The 22,880-nt window shown below is 46.3% G+C and overlaps 1 protein-coding gene across 10 annotated transcripts in view; it reads right to left on the bottom strand.

The window, feature by feature from the left end:
* The window catches only part of PALM2AKAP2 (PALM2 and AKAP2 fusion), a 385,911-nt gene that overhangs the window by 89,849 nt on the left and 273,182 nt on the right, over positions 1–22,880 (bottom strand). For 2 of the 10 annotated variants that reach the window (XM_080669989.1, XM_080669982.1), the window contains exon 1: positions 6,617–6,737. The exons of 7 other annotated variants lie outside the window; for them this stretch is intronic. The gene's annotated coding sequence lies outside the window, so the exon portion shown is untranslated. Of the gene's footprint in view, positions 1–6,616; positions 6,747–22,880 lie in introns of those variants that run through there. One more of the 10 variants, XM_080669990.1, reaches the window with a different exon arrangement.

The following is a 22,880-nucleotide window of genomic DNA, read 5'->3' as shown; positions in this document are numbered from 1 at the left end:
TTATTATTTTTTTAAATATATTTTATTGATTTTTTTACAGAGAGGAAGGGAGAAGGATAGAGAGTTAGAAACAACGATCAGCTGCCTCCTGCACACCTCCTACTGGGGATGTGCCCGCAACCAAGGTACATGCCCTTGACCGGAATCGAACCTGGGACCTTTCAGTCTGCAGGCTGATGCTCTATCCACTGAGCCAAATCGGTTAGTGCTACCATTTTACTTTTTATCCAGTCCCAGAGGCTTCCCCACTTTGCTTTCTCCCGCCTCTCTAATCTTTCACCAGTGGATTTCATGTAACCCACATACGTCTCCTCTTTTGATTGTAAAGTATAAAATAAGGTGCAAAACTGCCATTCTCTGGAGCATTATCCCACTCTATTGAGATTTTGTTTCCCAGCAACTGTCAACAGTTTGGCTCAAATAAATCCTTCACAGGTTTGACTGTTTCTTACAGTAACACTGTCCACAGTAATAATCCTTCTCAAGACGCCCTTTCTAACGCGTGTGCCAAGCAATCAAATCCATCCAGATGGGTTCAAAGAGAGGTTAGTACTTCTGGACTGGCATTTATCTCTCTTTACAAATTGACTCAATTTCTTACCGGTCCTACACAGCAGAGGCGCTTAGGCCCCCCACAGGGCAGAAAGCTCAGGCAGAATTCATAGACCTGCCGACGTGGCCCCAGAATGGCCATCATCACCTGCTACGTGGCGTCATCAGGAAAGCAGTTTAAAACAGCAGTCGCCAACCGGTAGTCCGCAGACCACTGGTGGTCCGTGAGGTCCAAAAGGCTGGCGACTGCTGGTTTAAAAGGCTCCTCCCAGAGGGGAACTGCCCGTCTGTGCCAGGGTCTGGGAGTCCCTCCAGGGACACGGGGGTGCCTGGACCACATGTCCAGTCATGCTGCCCAAGTGAACAGGCAGAGTCCCGGAAAGCTGGGTCTTCATGCAGCGTGAGGTCCTTCCACGGAGTATAGACCCCGGAAGTCACCGGACCTGAGCTGGGCAGCCCCTCCTCCTCCACAGACAAGTTGAGCAGGGACTTCCCTCCAGCAGACAGTGACTAAAAAGAAACCCGCCCGGTGGCACCACAAACTGGGTTAGGTGCCGCCATGTTCTGCTTTTTAAAGTCGGGTTGCTTGTGAATCCCCAGCTGCTTTTTCTAACCGACTCACTTCCTTAACTGTCTAAGCCAGGGGTCCTCAAACTACGGCCCACGGGCCACATGCGGCCCGCCGAGGACATTTATCCGGCCCGCCGGGTGCTGCTGCCTGTCCTGCTAGCAGCCGACTCGTCCCGGGCCCGCAGTGCGCATAGGAATTTGTTCATAGTTTTTTTTTTTAACTATAGTCCGGCCCTCCAACGGTCTGAGGGACAGTGAACTGGCCCCCTGTTTAAAAAGTTTGAGGACCCCTGGAAGCTCATCCTTGTCCACGGCCCCACTGCTGGCTGAGAGCTTTGGACCGAGGGTGCTAAATAAGATAAATAAAAGCATGATGTGCGGCACTTAAGAACCAACTCAAAGTAATGTTCCTGTTGTGTCCATCTCACATGGTGCTCCTTAATCCATCTGACCAGCCAACTCAATGGCAAATCTGTGAAAAGTTAACTGGGGACTGGATTCTCAGGCTTTCTGAAAACCGTTTTTATTTCAACCCTCACTGCAAATCTTTAATATATTTAATATATTAATTAAGTTCCTGTCTTGGTGACAGACTAAACTCATTAGAGTGGGCAAAGCATCTGCCGTTATCCCAGAGTGGAGTCACCTGCTGGTCACTGAGTGAGCTCAAAGCCCAGGATTGGGGTCCTGAACATTTGGGTCCCTTTTCCCAGTGAGAAGCAATTGCTGACTTACTCAAGTGTCACAAGGGAACAAGCAAAGACGACTGGAAGAAGTCTCAGTATAACAGCGTCAGTGCTTCAGGGGTAAGGGGAGGTGAGGGGTGTTAGCCAGACTCCCCCAGGTCAAAAGGAGAGGATTGCAGGATGCGGGTGGAGGTCAGGCTTGGACAAGAACATCCATACTCAAAGCTTCTCGATCAGATCAGTGCAAAGGACGAACAGCTGATCCGTGACACAGTTACTGCAGTTTTTAAAATCAACTTTAAAAACCGTCTCCTTTATGCATCTGACACAGGATGAAAGAAGACTTTGGTTAATTTAAGAAAACACCAATTTTGGGGGGGTCTACAATGGGTAAGGTGCTTCCATATACATCTCATTTAGCACAAGGTTTGAAACAGACGGGCTTTGGTATCCCCATTAGTACAGATGAGGGAACTAAGGCTCAGTTTACGTGACACGCTCCAGATCAAACAGACACATGGCCCTGCCATGGTCTAGAAAACGAACTGGGCCCTGAGAGCATCCGTGTGTTTGGCTCTGCTCATCCCATCTGCTCCATCAAGCATCAAAACCAACCACAAAGTCCCTGTTCCCACGTAAGAAAAAAAGGGGCTGAAAGAACAGTGACATTCCCCACGGCGTTCTCCAGCTCTCTCCCCTTCCCTGGCTTTCACACCACAGCCCTCTCACCCAGGACATGTACCTTACAAGAATTAAAAGACAAAACCCTCAAGTCCACGTAAGGGAAGCGCTATCATTTCACACACACACACACACACACACACACACACACACACACACACACACACACACCCCGCCCCCATCCCCTTCCTCTGCCTGAATAAGGAAACCAGCAGCATTCTTCCTCCATGGGGCACCTTCTCCAGTTGCATGGCCCATGCGGTCACTCTGAGACTCACATAGTCCCTTGTTCCTACTCAAATGTATCCCCCAAGGCCTGGTGGCACTGGAGCTCCTAGACTTGAGAGAGGAGAAATCAAGGGAAAAAAGATATGGGTAGCCCAAGGATGGCCTCAATCCTGTCTGTCCTCTCCTGCACCTTCTTAATCTCCTCACTCACTTCAACAAGAAAAAAACAAACAAAAAACCCTTGCTGAACCCTGGAGAAAGCGCATCTCGTTTTATTGTAGGAAGAAGGGTAAGTTTTAATTCATTCGTTTTTCTGGCACTCAAGTTTCAAGACAGTGAGGCAAAGAACAGAAATTACATTTGTATGAGGGCATATGACAAGGGCTAGAGGAGGCTGGGGGAAGGTCAATGGGGGGAAAAAAGGAGATATATGTACTACTATATGTAATACTTTAAACAATAAAATAAAATTTAAAAAAATAAAAGAAATTACATTTGTATCAGGATGTTAGTTTTCTCAAGAGCCAGCCTCCAGAGTCTGTCCTGGAGTGGGTTCCACAATTAGACTTCTACATGACCATAAACCCTAATTCATATCTATGCTAACACAACACTGAAGCTACAAGATCCTGAACTGTCAACGGCAGCACAGCAGTATATTCACCAAGGTAAACTCATCAAGGGAAGGAGTAAGCAGGTAAAAGGTTACAATTTAGAAACACTTTCATTAATAACAGTTGAAACACATTTTTATGACACGCTTAAACTTCGGTTATTGTAGTACTCCAAGCACTCCCGTTCTTCAATATTCTAACTAATCGAGTACCACAAAGAAACCACATAAACAAACTCTGAAACTTTCTCTTTGAGCAAAAGAGTGGATTTTCTTGTTGGAACAGAGATTATTTCAACTTTCCTATAATTATACATTCCTGGAAAATGTGTTTGAAGGGCAAATGTACAAAACTTGAGCAGCAGATATATATATATATATATATATATTCTTAGAAGGAAATTAGCTCACAAGGATAGATCTCCCATCATGGCTCATGAGGGCGAGGGCACTATCTCCCTCAGCCCCAAGCCAACCAAAGTGCTGCTGGGTGTGGGGCCCTGAACCCTAAGCTTTTGGAGCTTCACAAAATCTTCAAATTTCCAATAGCTGGCACAGGATCCCTGATCAATAACCTAAGCAAAGGGTGACTCCTATATTTCTCAAGGTCACAGAACAGTCAATCCAGAAGCTAATTCGAGGTAGGTCATACCAGTGTTGAGAAATGTGTAAAATTAAAGAATGGAACCGAACGCCTTCCCCTTGGCTTTCAGAAGCAAATGTTCAACATGCTCCCGTTTCCATTATTAAAATCCCTCAACACAACCTCCTTCTAAAGTCAATCTCATCTCTATGGGCAACATTTCTCATTACCCTACTAAGCAGAGACTTGTCATGACCGCCATGATAGAAATCTGGGACATGGGTGCTGTAAGAGAGGAACAGATCTAAAAGGATGAGATCTAGACAGTAATTATAATAATGAAGTAGAAAGTCCGGGGTGTTAGCATATTATAAAAGAAACATTTAATGTTAGTGCTATACTAAAAGGTTGAAAATTTTCAAAATTAAAAAAAAAATAAAACAAAACAGTGGACCATCTGCCCCTCCCTTGATAACCAAGTTAAGACAACCTGCTTCAATTTACGACCCTGAGATCCTGAGGCGACGGAGTCAGAATGTGGCACTTAGGAAAGTGAAATAAATTCTGACAACAGTACCCTGAACGCTGAAGACAGGAAGCTGTGCCAGCTGTCATGCCAGAACTATGAGATAATGGGTGTTTCACAATGTTTGTCCCATCTCGGAGCCCAGCCGTCCGGCTCAGCTAGCATCTCAGCACCCCAAAAAGAATCTGAGTGAGCCTGCTGCCAGAGAAACAGCTCATCACTTCACTACAGTTTGCCAGGTAAGGCATCGGGAGACCCACGTAGTATCACTTTCGTTTTTTCCTGGCTCATGACTAATTTTATTGGAGCAGCCCAAAATAATTGCAGTACCTCCAAGACCCATGGTGTGCCCCCTCAAAGGAGGAAATCCCTTTAAGCAAAAAACAACAACAAAAAAAAAACAACAACAACAACAACAACAAAAAAACCAGCGTCAGAACCGGGCAGGAGAGAGCTAGCAGAGGACAGTTGTTTTAAAAGGTGCTTGGGGGCAAGTTTCAATCCTTAAGGCTTTACTATTTAAAGAAACAGTAAACTCCTTACTAGCTGTACCGCTTCTAGACCAGCTACTCTGAAACCTTATTGATCACTACCTAAATTCAGGGAGGCTGCCTTGCTGGGGGAAGGAGAGTGTTTAATTAAACTGGGAACATTCCCAGGAAGAAAAGTATGATGCTCAAGTGAATGCTCTTTAAATTAGAACAAAGCCAAAGCAACCAATCCTCTGGGATTACGATGGTGAGGGGTGGGTTTGTTCCTGCTTAGCCTCCAGGCGCCTGGAAAGACGGAAGGGCGTGTCCTCGGAGAAGTTAAACTTGTTCGCAGACTCAGATGGACTGCATATGTAGAGATACAAATATCTCTGTGTTTTTGTGTGTAGTCTCTTTTCAAAGGTGAATACGTTGGGGGAGGGGGGAGGAATTTGCCAAAATTAATGGCGCTGCACTTAAAACTTCTATAGAATACAGATTTATCCAAGTCTAACCACTCAACCTATCAGACAGAGCCCCACGCGGGAAACTGGCTTTACGGGGACTGGGGAGATAACCCACCATCTCTCTAAGCGAGTCACCTCCCTCTAAGAAGCCCCCCTCCTTTGTGCGGATTGGGGAGGGACCCCCAGGGCTGGCGAGCCTCTAGCATCAGTGCGGGCGCAACTCAGGACCCGGCTGCCCGGCTGGCTCCCACGGGTCTTCCCGCCGCTCCGCTCCCACTGCGCGCAGCCCGCCCTTTGCCTTCAGTTCGCACTGGCCGCCAGCGCCCCCGCTCCCTCCGCACCCTCCCGGGCCCCCAGGCTTCCCACTCCCTGGGACGTCGATCCAGTCCCCCGGCCTCCATTTAGTTTCTCTAGAATTTCTCGGGGCCTCGGGTATCTCCTATTCCCTGGGTGCGCGCCGCCTCCGAGAGCAGTTTATCCAGCTCTTCCACTCCCCAAAGGGTCGAGACAGGCGGACCCTCCGGCTTTACCCAGGACAAAACTCCAGACCCTAACAGCTGGAATCCCAGCGTTGGGCCAAACTTCCCGGCTCAGCTCAGACCCGGACCCCTTCTCCATCCCCGGGCCAAAAAGGGCTGCTCCCTTTTCCCGCGTCCTCTCCCGAGTTCAGCCCCCCGGACCCTCAGTCTCTCGAGTTCAGGCTCCGCTGTCCGGGGACTCGGCTCTCCCGGCCTCAGTCTCCCGGCAAAGCTCCCGACTTCCGAAAACCCCCCAGCGCTGCCGTCTAAGGAGGCAAGACCCGCGCCTCCCACGCGCGCTGAATCGGGCGGCTCGGTCCACCGCGGTTCCCGGGTCTGGGGGAGCAGCGACCACGGTATGATTTTCAATGTTTTCGCTGTATGGTCGAGTGTGTGTGTGTTGGGAAGTCGTCCGAAATTTATTTTTTAAAGCATATATAAGTAAATAAGTACGGAGTAAAGCAGCCAACGGCTTGGCCCTCCCCCAAACCTAGGAATTTAAAGCCACATGGCCACAGCCCTTTCCAGCCCAGCCTCCGCCCCCACACTCTCCGCTCGACAAGTACCATAAAAGCCCCTTTAAGGTCCGAGGTGGTTCCGAGGATTCCCCAGATCACCAGTCCCTCCCAGGCCACCTTTCCCCACGCCCGAGGCCCCCACACCAGGAGGGCGCCCCGGGGATGTGGTATTCGGGGCCGCAGTACCACCGCTTGGACACCCACCTCTGGACGCCGAATCCCGGGGGCGCAGTCCTTGGGCTCCGCTCCTGCGCGGCGCGGCCACTGCCTCCTCCTGGGGGCGACGGGGAGTCTCCGGAGAAAAGCGTGCGGCAGCCCCGGGCTGGGGCTTAGAGCGTTTGTTGAGAGCCGTGGCCGCAGGGAGAACTGGAGGGCTGGGAGCGCCGCCCGCCGGTTCCCGGGACCCGCCCCTTCCCCGCCCCCTCCGGGCGCCCGGAACCCGAGCCTCGCCCCTCCGCCTGCTCGGACCCCATCGGTCCACCCACACCTAAACTCTGCGGCCTGGACTGAATCTACGCACAAACCCAGAAACGAATGAATGGATAGAACCGAGAGATGGGGGGATGAAAGGGGGACATGGAAAAGGGGCGGAGCAAGGGGAGGAGGGGTCGGGCCAGTAAAGCGGGTATTTCCTAACTGGGGAGAAGGCGCTGTGTCTGTGTTAGTGCATGGGCGAGCGTGTCGGCGTGTTGGTGTGTGCACAAGTGTATATCAGTATTTGTGGGAGCATGGGCGCGCTCACAACGCCTGGAGCTGCGCAGTTCCTACCCCAGGGGGGAGCGAGTCCCTCACCCCTTACCCGGCACCACGACCGTCTCTGGGGAAGTGCAGCCGGGGAGGTGCGGCGGCTGGGAGCGGTCGGGAGACTCATCTTTGTGACAGGGATGGGATCTCCGTGTGTTTGGGGGCCCTCCTTGATCCCCTCTGTTGCCCCCCGAGGCTGAGGTGTGGACAGGGATGCTTCATGCTGCCCCGCCCATGGTGGCCGCCGGCGGCCCAGTGTCAAAACGCTTGTGTTAACAAAGCCAGCGCTGGGGCAGGAGGCAGCTGATACACAGCCCGGGGCCCGATCTGGTGGGTGGCCAGCCAGCCGTCCCTCCCGAGCGGTCTGAAATTTCAGTCTGTAATCCCCTCCCCCACCATGAATATTTAAATAATGTTAATGACCCTATGAACGCGGACTGTCTAGAAATCCTGAAAAGACACACACACACAAAAATCCCTACTCAGAAGACAGCATTTAAAAAGCAAGCTGTTAACTTCACTGTGCACATTCTCTGCAGGGGAAAAGACTATAAAGTCAGATTTCTTGGCTTTAACTTGCCACTAGGCAAGATCGGGGTTTCCATTTCCCCAGTGATGCTCTCTCTCCAGCCTTGCAAGGACCTGCTGGGGAAGGGCCTGGGGTCCTCTCCTGAGAGTCAGTTCCACGTGCCCAACTCAAGAGGGAAAGAAAGCTGCGGGGGTCTGGGATGTCTTTGCTAGTCTGCGGAGGTCCTCGAGTTCCAGCACAAAGAAACGATATCGGTGGACCGTAGTGACACATTGAAAAGAGCACCCTCGGGAGAAAAGCCTTCTTTGTTCACACCTTTACTCAGGGAAGGACAAAGTCTTCAATGGAGACATCCGCTGCTCTCCTCTGGGCTCCTGCATGTCAATAGGCTTCTTTTTCTTTGCATTTAGGAATTATTTCACCAGGCTTTTTTGTTTGTCTCTCACATTCTTGAATTACAATAGACTTTACTGACCCGTGGTTGGAGATTACATCAATCGGTTTGGGCCTCAATCAATTCCTTTCCTGTCCTCTCCTTTCCTTCCACTTCTCATGTCATTGACTTAAGGAGTGAAATATTTGGGGGCCCTGCATCGTGATCTACTTTTAACATTTTACTATCATGTGAAAAACTCACATTGAAATGAGCATGTTTTGGGGCACAGTTATTTACTTATATGGACCATAAACTCGCCAAGGAAAGAGTCTAACATTATCGCAGAGGGGAGATTTCATAAACAGTATTTTCACAGGTGTAGCATCACTCTCTCTTCATACGTTCCTAAATTTGAATAAGGATAAAGTTTACAAATCAAATTTGTTTTATTAGAAAAAGTACAGCAATTTACACCAGCTTTATTCTGACTTAGTCCTTTCCTAAAGCAATGTCAATGTTAATTAATATTAATGTAATATTGGTTTTAATGTTAATATTGTCTGTTAATATTAATTTTAATATTCTGGTATATCCTATAGACATTGATTGGGGATATTAATTTAGGAAAAGTGCCTTTTCAATACATATTAATTTACAAGAGCATTTCCTTTTCTTCCATCTTATAAGATATTAAAGAGTTAGCCATGATTTAATCAAACATTTTTTACATAAAAGGCTTAGTACATACCAGGTGCTCAGAAGTTTTTAATTTGTTCAATGAAATCAATGCCAGGGTATGAATGTCTGCATTCAAAAGTAAAAACTGTTTTAACATTTTCTCATTTTATTCTCCCCTAGGTCCACGATTCTCAATTGAGGGTGATTTGCACCCCCACCCCCCCCAGGGAGCATTTTAGCAATGTCTGGAGACATGTTTCACATGGTGGAGGGAGGGTACTGCTGCATCTGATAGAGGCCAGGATGTTGCTAAACATCCTAAAGTATCCAGGACTGTCCCCACCCCACCCCCCTCGACCTCCCCTCCCCCGCCACACACACACACACACACACACACACACACACAACAACAACAACAACAACAACAACAACAACTAAGAATTATCACATCCCAAATGTCAAGGTGCTGAGGTTGAGCTTTCTTGCTCTGGACTCAAAGCCACTATTAAGAACCACAGATATGAGAGCCACATCTGTGCTTGCTAAAATGCAGATTTCTGGGCTCCACCTTTCCCTACTGAGTCAGAATCTCTGGGGGCAGGGCCAGGGAAACTGGATTGTAAGGGCTCCCAGGTGAGTCTTAGATTATGAAGGAGGGAGACACGCTGGAGATGGGAAAGGCTGGCTTTACTACCCCGTGCCTGCTTATGGGTTCACCACATCATATGTCCTTTAACAGGGTAACAGTTATTAGGCCCAAGAATATTTCATGAAAGAAGCATTTAGTCTTCTAAATGCATTTTGAAGCAAATAAAGGGCTACTAATTCTGTGAAAGAAACATAGCTGGGATTTGTAAATATTGAATGTTCCCAAAGGCCCTACACTATTCAGGACACAAAACCTTCTGTGGAAAGTTTGCTTGGCCAGAGAGGAGAATAGATTTCTCTCACCGCGGCCTAAGTGTACATTTTGCTCATGTTGTCGCTGCCATGCTGCTGGCCCACTTTAAACCATGCCCTGAGCAAGAGTGGCTTCTGGGAGGCCCGAAAAATAAAATATAGTTAGTTAGTAGAGAAACACCAAAAGTGAAGTTTATGTTTCTGGGAAAGGAATCAGCCTAGACACAGATTGACAAAGTCTCTTCTCCCCAACCTGAAAAAAAATAAAAATAAAAATCTGGCAAATAATGGTCCAGCAGTAGCCGCATGCCCCCAAGCTTAGAAGAAGAGTAGATGCTGAAAATAAGCCCTGTGAGTGGCTCAGAGAGCTGATCTGAAAACCCAGTGGAAGGGCCTAGCCTGGCATCCTGAAAGAGAATTTGCCATTTTCACCTTTAGCAAGGAGAAGGAACAAAAACACCGGCGGGGTGTGATCCTCAAGGGCTAAAGGTCTCCCACAGGAAATGAAGGTTGGTTGGGCGGTGAGGGGACAGAATAAGAGGGAACAGCAAGCAAAACACCAAAAGGGCTGGTCAAACCAATAGCCCTGAATCTGTAGGGCTTTCCCACTAAGCACCAGGTGTGGTCACTGGAAAGTTAGAAACAACCCCAATCCCAAGGGCATCCCCAGGGGACTAGATGCAGGCCTGAAAATCTGAGAGAAGAAACAAGCGAGGGGAAATATTCGCGGCAGACAGGACAATGGGTTGCCATCTCTCATGGGCAGAGTTCTTACAAATTAGTGAGAAAATTGCCAACTTCCTAATAAAAACAAACAAACCAGTAGTTTATAGAGAGACGGAGACCCTGTCATCTGAGAACCCTTGGCTCTTGGACTGTGTTTACTCCTGTCCTTGGCCTAGTTTGTGGTGCCTGCCTTTCCTTCATTTCCTCCCCAGGGTCTCCAGCTTCCTGTGCCCGTGTGAGCTCCTTTCCTGCCTCTTCCCCATTTATTTCCTTTCCCTGCATCCTCACACTTGGCCTTTCTTTTGCCAAACCCTCTAACATAAGGAAATGGTGACCGGATGCCGTTCATCCCAGCCGCTTGAGCCTCTTTCTTCAAAAGACCGTTAAAAACACGGCAACAAAACATTCCCAAACCCAAGCAACATTTGCGCATCCGATGGCTTTCCTTCTGTCCCATATTATAACTGGACCATGCCTTCCCTCTGTTGTCAAGGTGGCATTACGTCATCCAGACTGCCCATTGTAATATGCATTTAGTGGTACCCTTACAAAGAGAAAGTCATACATTATTCCACGCTCAAATCTTCCACGAAAAACAGCAACTTGGGAAGCCCCGTGCTGGATAGGATGGAAGAAGAGGCTATTTGTGGAGGGGAAGAGAAGGGTGGGAAAGGGAGAAAGGGCAGAGGGCAGCCCTGGTGAGGGAAGCAAGACCACAGGGGACTACTGTGGGTCCCACATCTCGGTTCCAGAGGCCTCGAAGCTCATGTGCTCACGACAAGAATATACTCAAGTACATATTTCTTTGATAATTCACAGAAACAAAGCCCTCTGAGGCCCAGGGTCTTTGTTTATCTCATTTATCAACTGAAGCATTTAAAAAAGTCCAGTAAATACTCTGGAGCTCATGGCCTAACAAAGACACAGCATAAAACAAGGTACTTCTTACATAAAGCCCTGAACTCAAAAATGCCAAATATACTTGGAATGTACACAGCTGATCGCAGATAGGAAGCAGGGAAGCTGCGCCCGAGGCCCGGGACAGTTCTCTGGGTAAACACGGTGAATTTGCTTCTCATTCAGGATCTGTGCTTTAAATGCAAAACCACCTTTCTTTCCAATGATACTTAATCCCATGTCCATTTTAGGTAAGATAAGAATCATTTTTTAATCTTAAAAAAATGGGACTGTAACGTTTTTCCAGTAATTCCCAAGTGTTTCCCTCAGAACTTTTAAGTACAGGCTGTTAATTTATGGAAAGAATCCTAAGGATTTTCAGTAATGTGCGGGGAGGGGAGGGAAGGGTCAAAATCTTGACATTTTAAATTGTCATCATTCTGATTATCACAGAGGTAGTCTTTGCAGTTCTCTGACTTACTCCTCAGCTACCCACTGAGAAAACAGGCTTTTCCCTTCTACAATGTTGAACATAATTACATACCCTAACATTAATGTACGCTCATTAAATATGATGGAGAAATACTAAGAAGACATTTTTAAGTTTGTATACACAAAGTAAGATAATTACTTACCTAAGTAACCACTAAGATGATGAAGTATTAAGATCATTTAAATATGAAGAATGTTAATAGCTTCTTCTACAGCATATTAAAAGCCTCTTGGAATGGGACCTTGGCCAATGTAAAATCCCTTTAGAAACCACAATAGCTTGTGATAAAGCCGACTAAAGCAGACATAGCTACATAATCTGTGAAGATGCTCCAATTCCTTCAGTAATTACCTTTGCGCCCAGCCGGCATGGGTCAGTGGTTGAGCGTCTGGTTGACCTTCAACCTATGAACCAGGAGATCACAGTTCGATTCCCAGTCAGGGCACATGCCCAGGTTTCAGGCTCAGTCCCCAGTGCGGGGGCGTGCAGGAGGCAGCTGATCAACGATTCTCTCTCATCATTGATGTTTCTATCTCTCTCTCCCTCTCCCTTCCTCTCTGAAATCAATGATAATTTTAAACCAATGATAATTTCCAAATACCTTAGCCTTCTCTCCAGCTCCCTTTTCCTCCCCCTCTCCTCTCTCTCTTCCTCTTCTCCTTTCTCCTTTCTTCCCCTTCCCTCTCTCCCTCCCTCCCTTCCCTCTTTCCTTGCTTCCTTCCTTCCTTCCGTCCTCCTTCCTTCCACCACCCTCCCTTCTCTCCCGCCTTCTTCCCTTTTCTTTTTAGACCACTGTCTAGTTAATTTTATGAGCAGGCATTACAATCACAAATACCTTAAGAAGCCAGAGAGCATACGTGAGTAACGCTGCCAGGTCTCAGACACAGTTTGCGCCTGCTGTACAGGACTCCGGCTCTGAGGAGCCCGAGGGCCGGACTGCTAAGTAATTCATAGGCTGGTTGAGATAAGATAGGCAAGTACCAAGAGGAGATGTGTTCATTTAGATACAAGGTGCTGCGGCTGCTCCTGTTTTACATCCGGCATTTTCTTTACCTGCTTGGGATAGGTAAGGGCGTATCAAAGTGTCAGAGACATGAGAATTAGAGCAAGGAGGAAAATTACCTGTCACCTAAGCCACTTTCCTCATTTTACAGCAGAGCAAAGTATCAGTGAAAAACAGGGTCTGGAGCCAAAGGCCTGGGTTCGAATCCTGATCTGTCTCTGGCTAGCTGTGTGAACTTGGAGAGCTGCTCAGCCTCTCCATCTCTCAGAATCCTCATCGGTAAAAGGCAGAGCATGGGCACATCTATCAGATAAGATTGTTGGGAGCCTAATGAGATCATCTTTGCAAAGCTGTAAGCTCAGGGCCAGCCACAAGGCATGAGTTCGATGTCAGTTGTTACTAGTGAAGCAAGTGAATCCTAAGGGGCAGTGGGGCGGGGGGGGGGGGGGGGGGGGAGGGGCAGGACTTGTGCGGAACGGCCCAGCAAGAAGGGGTCAAAGTCAGGACTCAAACCCAGGCCCCCACACTCCCTGCTCAATGCTAATTTTTTAAATATATATTTTTATTGATTTCAGAGAGGAAGGGAAAGGGAGAGAGAGAAACATCAGTATGAGAGATAATCATTGATCGACTGCCTCCTGCATGCCCCCCACTGGGGATCAAGCCTGAAACCCGGGCATGTGCTCTGACCTGGAATCCAACCAGTGACCTCTTGGTGAATGGGAATACACTCAACCAACTGAGCCACACCAGCCAGGGCTCTTTGGTATGTTTATTATTTCTAAAGAAACAATAAACAACAATAACATGGGATGGTGAGAGGAAGCCCTGGTTCATTTGGTTGTAAGGCCAGAGTCCTATCTATGGCCTACTTCTAATAATCTTGGCAATAAGGCCAGGCAGGTGCAAAAGCAGTGGCTACCATCATTATAGGCAGCCCAGACACGCAGGATGGCTGTGCTTTTTTTCTCTCTCTTTTTTTTAAAATATATATTTTATTGATTTTTTACAGAGAGGAAGGGAGAGGGATAGAGAGTTAGAAACATTGATGAGAGAGAAACATCGATCAGCTGCCTCCTGCACACCCCCTACTTGGGATGTGCCTGCAACCAAGGTACATGCCCTTGACCAGAATCGAACCTGGGACCCTTCAGTCCGCAGGCCGACGCTCTACCCACTGAGCCAAACCAGTCAGGGCAGGATGGCTATGCTTTTAGCACGGTTTCATGTCTACCAGCTCTATCACAGTATCCTAGATATACTTTTCTCTTAGTCTTCTTGCCCATCGTTTTGCTTTGAATTTTATTAAAGCCTCCCATCCATTCTCAATATGCTGAACTACTTTGCAGGCAGAAGAGGTTGCTGTGGACCTGAATTATCAGAGAGGGGGAGAGAAGGCTCCATGTTGACATCCCTATGTGCTATAATTTGTGGCCACTTCCTGAAGGAGGCCCCTTGCAGGCACTGTATGGAAGGCATGGTTCCTACAAGGTAGGGCCATCGTCTCCCAGGGAGGAGCCCTGCAGGTGAAATGAGCAGATCAGTGCCCCCACCACCTGCGCCCTGCTCCCTCTTCTTCCAGCTTAGCTCCACCCACTGCTTTCATCTGTGCTGGGATCACTCAGTTTGCCCTGAATCCACCAGCTCTTTAACTCCTCAGCTCACACTCTGCTCTTTACCTAGAAAGTATTCCTCATCAGTCATGCCCTATCCAACTCCTGCCGCCTTCAAGGCCTTTCCTTAGCCTTCCCCCAAGACTGCTGTTCCCCAGGGCCCATCCACAATCTTCTTCCCCCTATTCCCATTATCCTGACCCTTCCTTAGACAGAGGTACTGGGTGCATCCTGAAGTCCTACCTGGAACTCAGCATCTTCCCTGGAATATCCATCAAACCCACATATTTTAACCAACCCCCCTCCCCCACTTATCTTCCCTGTATTTCCTGATTTAAGAGTCCCACAATCCCCGTGGTCACACCACCAAGAAAGGGAGTAAGAGAGGAAACAAACAAGGAAAGGAAAGAAGAAAGAAGCAAAGAAGGAAGAGAGATAGGATATGAGGAAGGAAGGAAGGAAGGAAGGGAGGGAGGGAGGGAGGGAGGAAGGAAGGAAGGAAGGAAGGAAGGAAGGGAGGGAGGGAGGGAGGGAGGGAGGGAGGGAGGGAGGGAGGGAGGGAGGGGAAAGGGAGAAAGGGGAGAAGAAGGGTGAAAGAGGAGGAGAGGAATGGTGGGTCAACAACTATTACAGGATAGGTAAGTTTGATAAAATCCATATGAGAAAAGGGTTTATTTTACTTTTTTAAAAAATTTTAATGGATTTTAAAGAGAAAGGAAAGGGAGAGAGAGAGAGAAATATCAATTTGTTGTTCTACTTATTCATGCATTCATTGTTTGTTTCTTGTATGTGCCCTGACAGAGGATCAAACTTAAAACCCTGGCATATCATGACTATGCTCTAACCAACTGAATACCAGGCTGGGGCAAAAAAGGTTTATTTTAGTAAATTTTCAAATACAATTTAAAAAAAATGCTTAGAAACAGGATGCATTTTTTTATTTGAAAAAGAAAAAGGTTTTATATCTCTTTGCAATTTCATTTCTCTTAAGAGGGATTTTCCTATGTCACTCATGGGATAAACTTAATATAAACTTGAACATTTTTTTTTTATTTGGATTTTTTTTTCAAGAACCAACATATTTAAAGCACATTAAGAGTAATTTAAAAATGACCCAGTGGTCGAATATTTGCCTATTTCTCAATTTAAATAAGTTTATATTTTCAAATTTTCCAAAGAATTTGACATTAATTTGAAAAATCACTCTCAAAATTTTGAACCTGTTTAAATATGGTATGCCACATATAAGAACATGCAACGCAACATTCAGCAAGTTGATTTTTTTAAACCCAGAAATTAACAAATCCTGTAAAACATTGATATGCAGATATCTTAGGAAAAACTAAAAGAAGAAACTGCCCCAAGCTCAGGCATGGTGGGTCTAGCAGCCGTGGGCAAACTACGGCCCGCGGGCCAGATCCGGCCCGTTCTGCTGTTCTATCTGGCCCGCGGAGCCGAAAGAGCGGAGGGTTCTCTTGCTCTCCCCTCCACTCCTTTACTTTGAATTTATATTAGTTCACACAAACACTCCATCCATGCTTTTGTTCCGGCCCTCCGGTCCAGTTTAAGAACCCATTGTGGCCCTCGAGTCAAAAAGTTTGCCCACCCCTGGGTGGTTTCTTAATAAATACTGCAGGACATCTGTGTGCTGTATTTATTAGGAAGGTCTACTTATTCATTGTAGGTGCAGCTTTCCTTATTTACCCAAGAGGCAGCTCTGTTTCATCAGATTCATAAATCACTGCAGTCGAATGATAATGAGAAATGTCCTCAGAATGTTGATAGGATGTAGAGCCAAGGGCAAGCCTGAAAAACAGCCAAACCCATGGGACAAAAACCTAGTTTTATCCCGCCACATAAGCTCCAGCTCTGCATCTGAAGAGCAAATACCAACAAAACTACCCGAAAGCTTCCTTACTGATCGGGAGCTGTGAGTCCTACTTTATATGTTTGCATATGAACATCATCATCTTGTTCTACCAGGCAAAGTCATGAAGAGCAAGGGCTGCCTGCTTAGACCTGGGTTCTGAGTCTCCTTGCTGTGTGTGTTTGGACAAGTTACTTAGTCTCTCTGTGCCTTTTCTTCCTCTTTAAATTACAAATACTCATAGTACCCATCTCTTAGGGTTGTGATAAGAATTAATTAATATAATGCCTTAAGCACCCAGGGCAATGCTTGACACACAGAAAATTTTCAAGGAATGGTACCTATTATTCTCCTTATTCATTTTTTCTAGACTAAAATTCATCACGTTAGATATATAAACGCACAGTCTGTGAGCATAGGGAGTGTATGGCGACTGATTCCGTGTCCCGCTCTCTTGTACAGATCCCTTCGGGAAAGAGAATGCGGATTGGAATTGCCGATACCTTTTTCTTTTTCGGAAACAGACGTGAGAATGCCGAGCTGAAATAAATGTCACATCTCCACTACTCATTTCTGAGTAAGAAGCCACCGTTACAATGGTAATAAGCTCAAGTGGCCTCAAAATAGCCCAGCTCTTGGTGTGAACATCTATTAGTGTGAACAGACTGTTCTCCTAGCTCATGAATCAATCATCTTGTCTGAGCACATTTTCTCTGTTTTATGTACAGTTTACATGTGTGTCATGATTTTCACCATGTTAACTACATGTTTTCACTGCACAGAGAAACCAAGGAGGATGGATACAGAAAAGAGATGGAAAAGCAATGTATCTGATAATTTATCGAGAGGCACAATAGGTGCTCACTTAAACTATCTTCAGTGCTTAGAGACCTGCCTGCTTATGAATCCAATAGATATTCTTGAGAATTATACTCAAGATTTATGAGACTTCTGTGATACCTGGCTTGTTTTCAAAAGGATAAGGCCTACTGTAAATGACCACAAGTTATTTTAGGAATAATGTGTGACCATTCCAACCCTCCTGGAAACTGATAATAATTTACTCATAAATTAACTGGACAGGCAAGCCTCTGCCTAAGTGGGAAGCAGACTGGCAACCTTCCAAGGGCACCAAAGACCAATGGGTTCTGCCAGTGGGCTCTATGTTTGGTTGCCTTCATTCTGTGGGAAGTCACAGACTTTGGTATTTGCAAGTAAGCTCTGTTTCCAAGGTAATTAGACTGGGGCATTATCTCATAAGAACACAGACTTATCTGACGTGCATGGACAAAGACTATTTCTAGAGCTTTATCATCATTACATTATGTGCTCCTTACCACTGGAACTCTAGAAATATACACAGGAGGAAACGTACTGGGATAGTCAGGAAATACTTGTGAATATGTCACATTTTTTTGCTGGGAGTATCCAGGCCAATGTCCTCTATTTTAGGAGGTGACCCCTCAGAGAGAGGTGATTTTTACCAACAAAGAGTTGGGAAAAGCACCCACAAAAATTCATCAACATTTAAAAAATTGGGATGATGAAGCTATCTGCAGAAAATGAAATCAGGCTAACACCAATAGCCTTCCTGATTGTCTAACCACTTTGCTGTACACCAGAAACTAATATAAAATAATATTGAATGTAAATTGTAATTGAAAAAAATTTTTTTTTATTATTCCTCACCTGAGGATATTTTTTTCATTGATTTTTAGAGTCAGTGCAAGGGAAGAAGGGAGGGAGGGAGGGAAGGAGAAAGGGAGATAGAGAAACATTGATGTGAGAGAAACACATCAATTGGTTGCCTACCGCACACACCTGACCAGGGTTGGGAATTGAACCTGCAACCCCAGGTACATGCCCTTGAACAGAAATTGAACCCAAGATCCTTCGGTGTGTGGGTCAATGCTCTAACCACTTGGAAACACCAGCCAGGATGAAAAAAATTTTTAATTAAAAAATAAAAGACTTCCCAAGCCCTACCCATAATCCTCTTTAATTTCAAATGAATCTTGATTAATTGTGCAAACCTATGAACTTGGTTATTCAGATTTGTATCAGCTAATCCATATTGGCAGGGGAAGGCAATGAAAAGAAATGGATGGAACTAGCCAGCTGGAAAGAACCATTAGCAGATTTACCCGAGCAGTGCACAGCACACAAAATGACAGCTCAAAATTTGGCTAAAGAGCTGTACTCTTTCCAAAGAATATTGATTGGAGGAAAATGGAGCAATGTGTTCAAAGACGAGATGAAACTGTTGCTGATCACTACAGTCATTTAGAAAAGACATTCTTACAGTTTGCAGGCATTGAGAATGTCAAGAGAGAGGAAATTTTTACTGCATTTTCAAATGGATTAGATCAGTGGTTGGCAAACTGTGGCTCTTGAGCCACATGCGGCTCGCGAGCCATGGTTTGCCGCTCTGTTGACTAATGAGTTTGCCGACCACTGGATTAGATGATGAACCTAGTGCTCTAGTAAAAAGAAACCTACTTAATTGGGCCACTATGGATACTCATGATTTAGTTAATCTGGCCAGTCAATTATCCAAAACAACAGAGAAAAATAACAAAAGAAAAATGAACCAGGCTCTGAATTATTGAATTAAAGCAACGTAAGTCATGAGTTTACAATTACAGTGAACATACCCATGGGAATTGAAAATCAGAAAGGTTTTCTAACAACTGAAAAACTGGAATTTGCAATTGTTGCAAAAAACCTAGACACTGGAAAAAAGACTGCCATAAGATCAATTGGTTATTGGAAAAACAGCAATCTGTTGCTATAATACCAACAGACCTAAAATGGGATAGGGCTACTCTGAGGTTAAAAGCGAGGCTCTCCTCTCCAAGGTACTGAATGGGGGGCCTTAGCAAAATTGATTCTAGAACAACCACCACACACACAAAGTTCAACTTTAAGTTCAGCTGGTATTACGTTACAAACACTGACAACTGGCCTAATTACAAGATCATGGTCGTGGTTTCTCCTTGTCCTGTGATGGCACTGTCCACGCAGCCTTGGGGACTGCAAATAGCGAGGATCCTGTCAAAACCACCAGAGCAGCTGGACAACATGTACAAATCTGGGGTGGGTTTATATGGTGAACTCCTAGATATGGATACTTAAGCTCTTCAGCTCCTTTATGTTGGGAACAAAGAAAGCATTCTCTACTAGCGTTTCCTAATAGTACCAGAATGTTAGAGGAAATAGCTAACCATCCATTAATGCCTTTATAACTTTAAAAAGTTCTGATTGATTGGAACAGATTGGGAAAGAAGACTGGCATTTACTGTAGCCCCTAATGGAACACAGTGGCTATGTGTGGTACCAGTCTCTGGACTTGGCTTCTACCCCCAGGTTGCATAGGAAGATGTACTACTGGGTATCAGTGGGCTCAAGGTCATATTTGCCCTTCAGTCGCCTCTGTTGCTCGCTTCCCTTTTATGAAAGCACTAGAGGCCCAGTGCATGAAATTTGTGCATGGGGGGGGGGGCGGTGTCCCTCAGCCCAGCCTGCACCCTCTCCAGTCTGGGGCCCCTTGAGGGATGTCTGACTGCCCATTTAGGCCCGATCCCACTGGGAATGCTGGCTCTCAACCGCTCACCTGCCTGCCTGCCTGATTGCCCCGAACTGCTTCTGCCTGCCAGCCTGACCACCCCCTAACCACTCCCCTGCCAGCCTGATTGACACCTAACTACTCCCCTCCCGGCCCAATTGCCCCTAACTGCCCTCCCCTGCTGGCCTGGTCACCCCTAACTTCCCTCCCTTGCCAGCCTGGTCGCCCCTAACTGCCCTCCCCTGCCAGCCCGATTGCCCCTAACTGTCCTCCCCTGAAGGCCTGGTTGCCCCCAACTGCCCTCCCCTGCTGGCCTGGTCCTCCCCAACTGCCCTCCCCTGCAGGCCTGGTTCCCCCCCAACTGCCCTCCCCTGCTGGCCTGATCACCCACAACTGCCCTTCCCTGCTGGCCATCTTGTGTGTTGGAGTGATGGTCAATTTGCATATTACCTCTTCATTATATAGGATGTTTTTCATTGGCATGATCACTTAGCAGCTATTTTTGCACCCTCCTTAGGAATTGAAGATATGATTGCTCCTATCGAAGCTCTTACTAAGTTCACTTAAGCTCTCCATGACAGTCATCAGAGCTGAACTCTAATAAACACTGAAATGTCTTCAATGAGAAAAGCTGCCTTACAAAATAGGATGGCATTAGATATTATCACCGCATCCCAAGGCAGCACCTGTGCCATTATAAAAACAGAATGCTGTGTTTATACACCTGATGAATCTGGAAAGATGACATCTATTTTGGGATATATGCAAAAACAGATAAAATCCCCGAGGGATCCCACTCCACGCAATATCTGAAACATACTAATATTAAAAAATTATTTACTGTTTATCTACAATTCAAAGCCACTCTGGCCCCATCTTTGGGATTCTTCTGCTTTAACTAATAGTAAAATTAATTTGCCTTCATTAGTACTCAAAGAGAGAGGTTAAAAAAAGTGTCTTCTACCTGGGTTCACGGGCTCACTTTGAGATGTTTGATGAGTTACTTAACTTTACCATTTTTTTTCACCACACCTGTAAAATGGGATTAATACCAGTTCCTTCTGCTCAGGGTTGTTTGGAGGATTATATGAGATGGTACATGTAAGTGCCTAGCACAGTACTCCGCTCATAGCAAATGCTCAATCAGCACGAGCTATTATTGTTGGCAGGAGAACACTGTGCCGAAATAAAGTGGCAAAGAAGAAGGTGCTTGACACTATTCATTCATCAGGAATATTCCTTATCTATCCATACACCACTGAGAACTGTCAATGGTTGTGACTATTTATTTGACTTTTATTTTATTTGACATATAGGGAGTAACCCATCCCATCTAATAAAAGAGTAATATGCAGATTGACCATCACTCCAATACATAAGATGGCTGCCCCATGTGATCAAAGATGGCTGCTCCCATGTGGACACAAGATGGCTGCCACAAGATGGCCAGCAGGGGAGGGCAGTTGGAAGGGACCAGGCCTGCAAGTGAGGGCAGTTGGGGGCAATCAAGCCTGCAGGGGAGGGCAGTTAGGGGTGACCAGGCCGGCAGAAGAGGGAAGTTGGGGATGACCAGGCCTGCAGGGGAGCAGTTAGACATCAATCAGGCTGGCAGGGGAGTGGTTAGGGGTGATCAGGCTGGCAGGCAGAAGCGGTTAGGGGCAATCAGGCAGGCAGGCAGGCGAGCAGTTGGGAGCCAGCAGTCCTGGATTGTGAGAGGGATGTCTGACTGCCTGTTTAGGCCCGATCCCACCAGTGGGATGGGGCCTAAACGGGCAGTTGGACATCCCTCGAGGGGTCCCAGATTGGAGAGGGTGCAGGCTGGGCTGAGGGACACCCCCCCCCCCCATGCACGAATTTTGTGCACCACGCCTCTAGTAGGAATAATAATAACCAATACTGATGCAACATATTACAATTTACAGCAGGGCTTTTCACATCTGTTACCTCATCATAATGCAAAATGCATATTTTAAAAAAATTCAGGCCCTGGCTGGTGTGGCTCAGTTGGCTGAGCATGTCCCGTGCACCGAGAGGGCTTTGATTTGATTCCCAGTCAGGGCACATACCTGGGTTGTGGGCTCCATTCACAGTAGGGGGAGTGTAGGAGGCAGCTGATCAATGTTTCTCTCTCTATCTCTTCCTCACCCTTCCTCTCTCTCTCTCAAATCAATAAAAACATATTTTAAGAAAATTCAAGACAGTGATTCTCAAAGAGGGGGACTGTGAAAATTTACCCAAATAGTCCTGGTATGCATCCTACCACCCACTGCCAATCCCCTCTGAGATCCATTATTCTAGTTTCAAAGATTTAAAAAAAAAATCTTCAATAAAGTATTTCCTTTGGCAAAGAAGCAAATTTAGAGCAATCTTTATGTATGTATTCAACATAGAAAGGACTTTTGTCCTAAATGTGTCTTGTTGTCCAGAGCCCCTGCATAAAACAATTCTCAATGTCGTCATCATCGAATACAAAGGGCAATGGGCTCAGCACTGCTGGCAGCAAAAGTCCCTCAGCAGGATGGTGTTTTAAAAGCAGCCTCCAAAGAAAGCTGTAACCGTGGCCTCTATTCATGCCGGAAGAGTCAAAGTGCTTTCTCCCTTGTGTAATGGAGAACATCTGCCCTCCCTGAAGAACAATCTCTGTCCCAGCAGTAAGTTTCACAAAGAGACACACAACAGCCTTTTTAATGTTGCTTGTCCACGTCCCTGATTAGGAAACGTGTCCCTTTTGAATGGTTTGACAGCCAGAATCTCCCACTTGCCTCAATGGTACCCATCTTGTCTCTTGCCTATATTCAAGTGAGAACTATTATATATGCGCTTATACTAATTAAGCAAGGAGGCCATTAGAAAAGGAGGCTCTAAGGCCATGATAACCTACATAAAGCAAATTTGAGCCTGTAAACGCCTGCAGGGTGGGAAATCAAAGCACTAAGGACAACCAATCACAAACAGCCTAATAGGCTTTAAGCTGCAACCATCAGTCATAACTGCAGCCTCCCTTCACTCTGCATTTTCTCTCTACATGTCTCCCCACCAACAAACTGCTTCTTAATGGAAGGATGTTAAGAAAAGCA

This window comes from Plecotus auritus, assembly GCF_963455305.1.
Source record: "Plecotus auritus genome assembly, chromosome: 5".
In the NCBI taxonomy this organism is placed as follows: domain Eukaryota; kingdom Metazoa; phylum Chordata; class Mammalia; order Chiroptera; family Vespertilionidae; genus Plecotus; species Plecotus auritus.
This window is presented reverse-complemented; position numbering and strand designations above follow the sequence as displayed.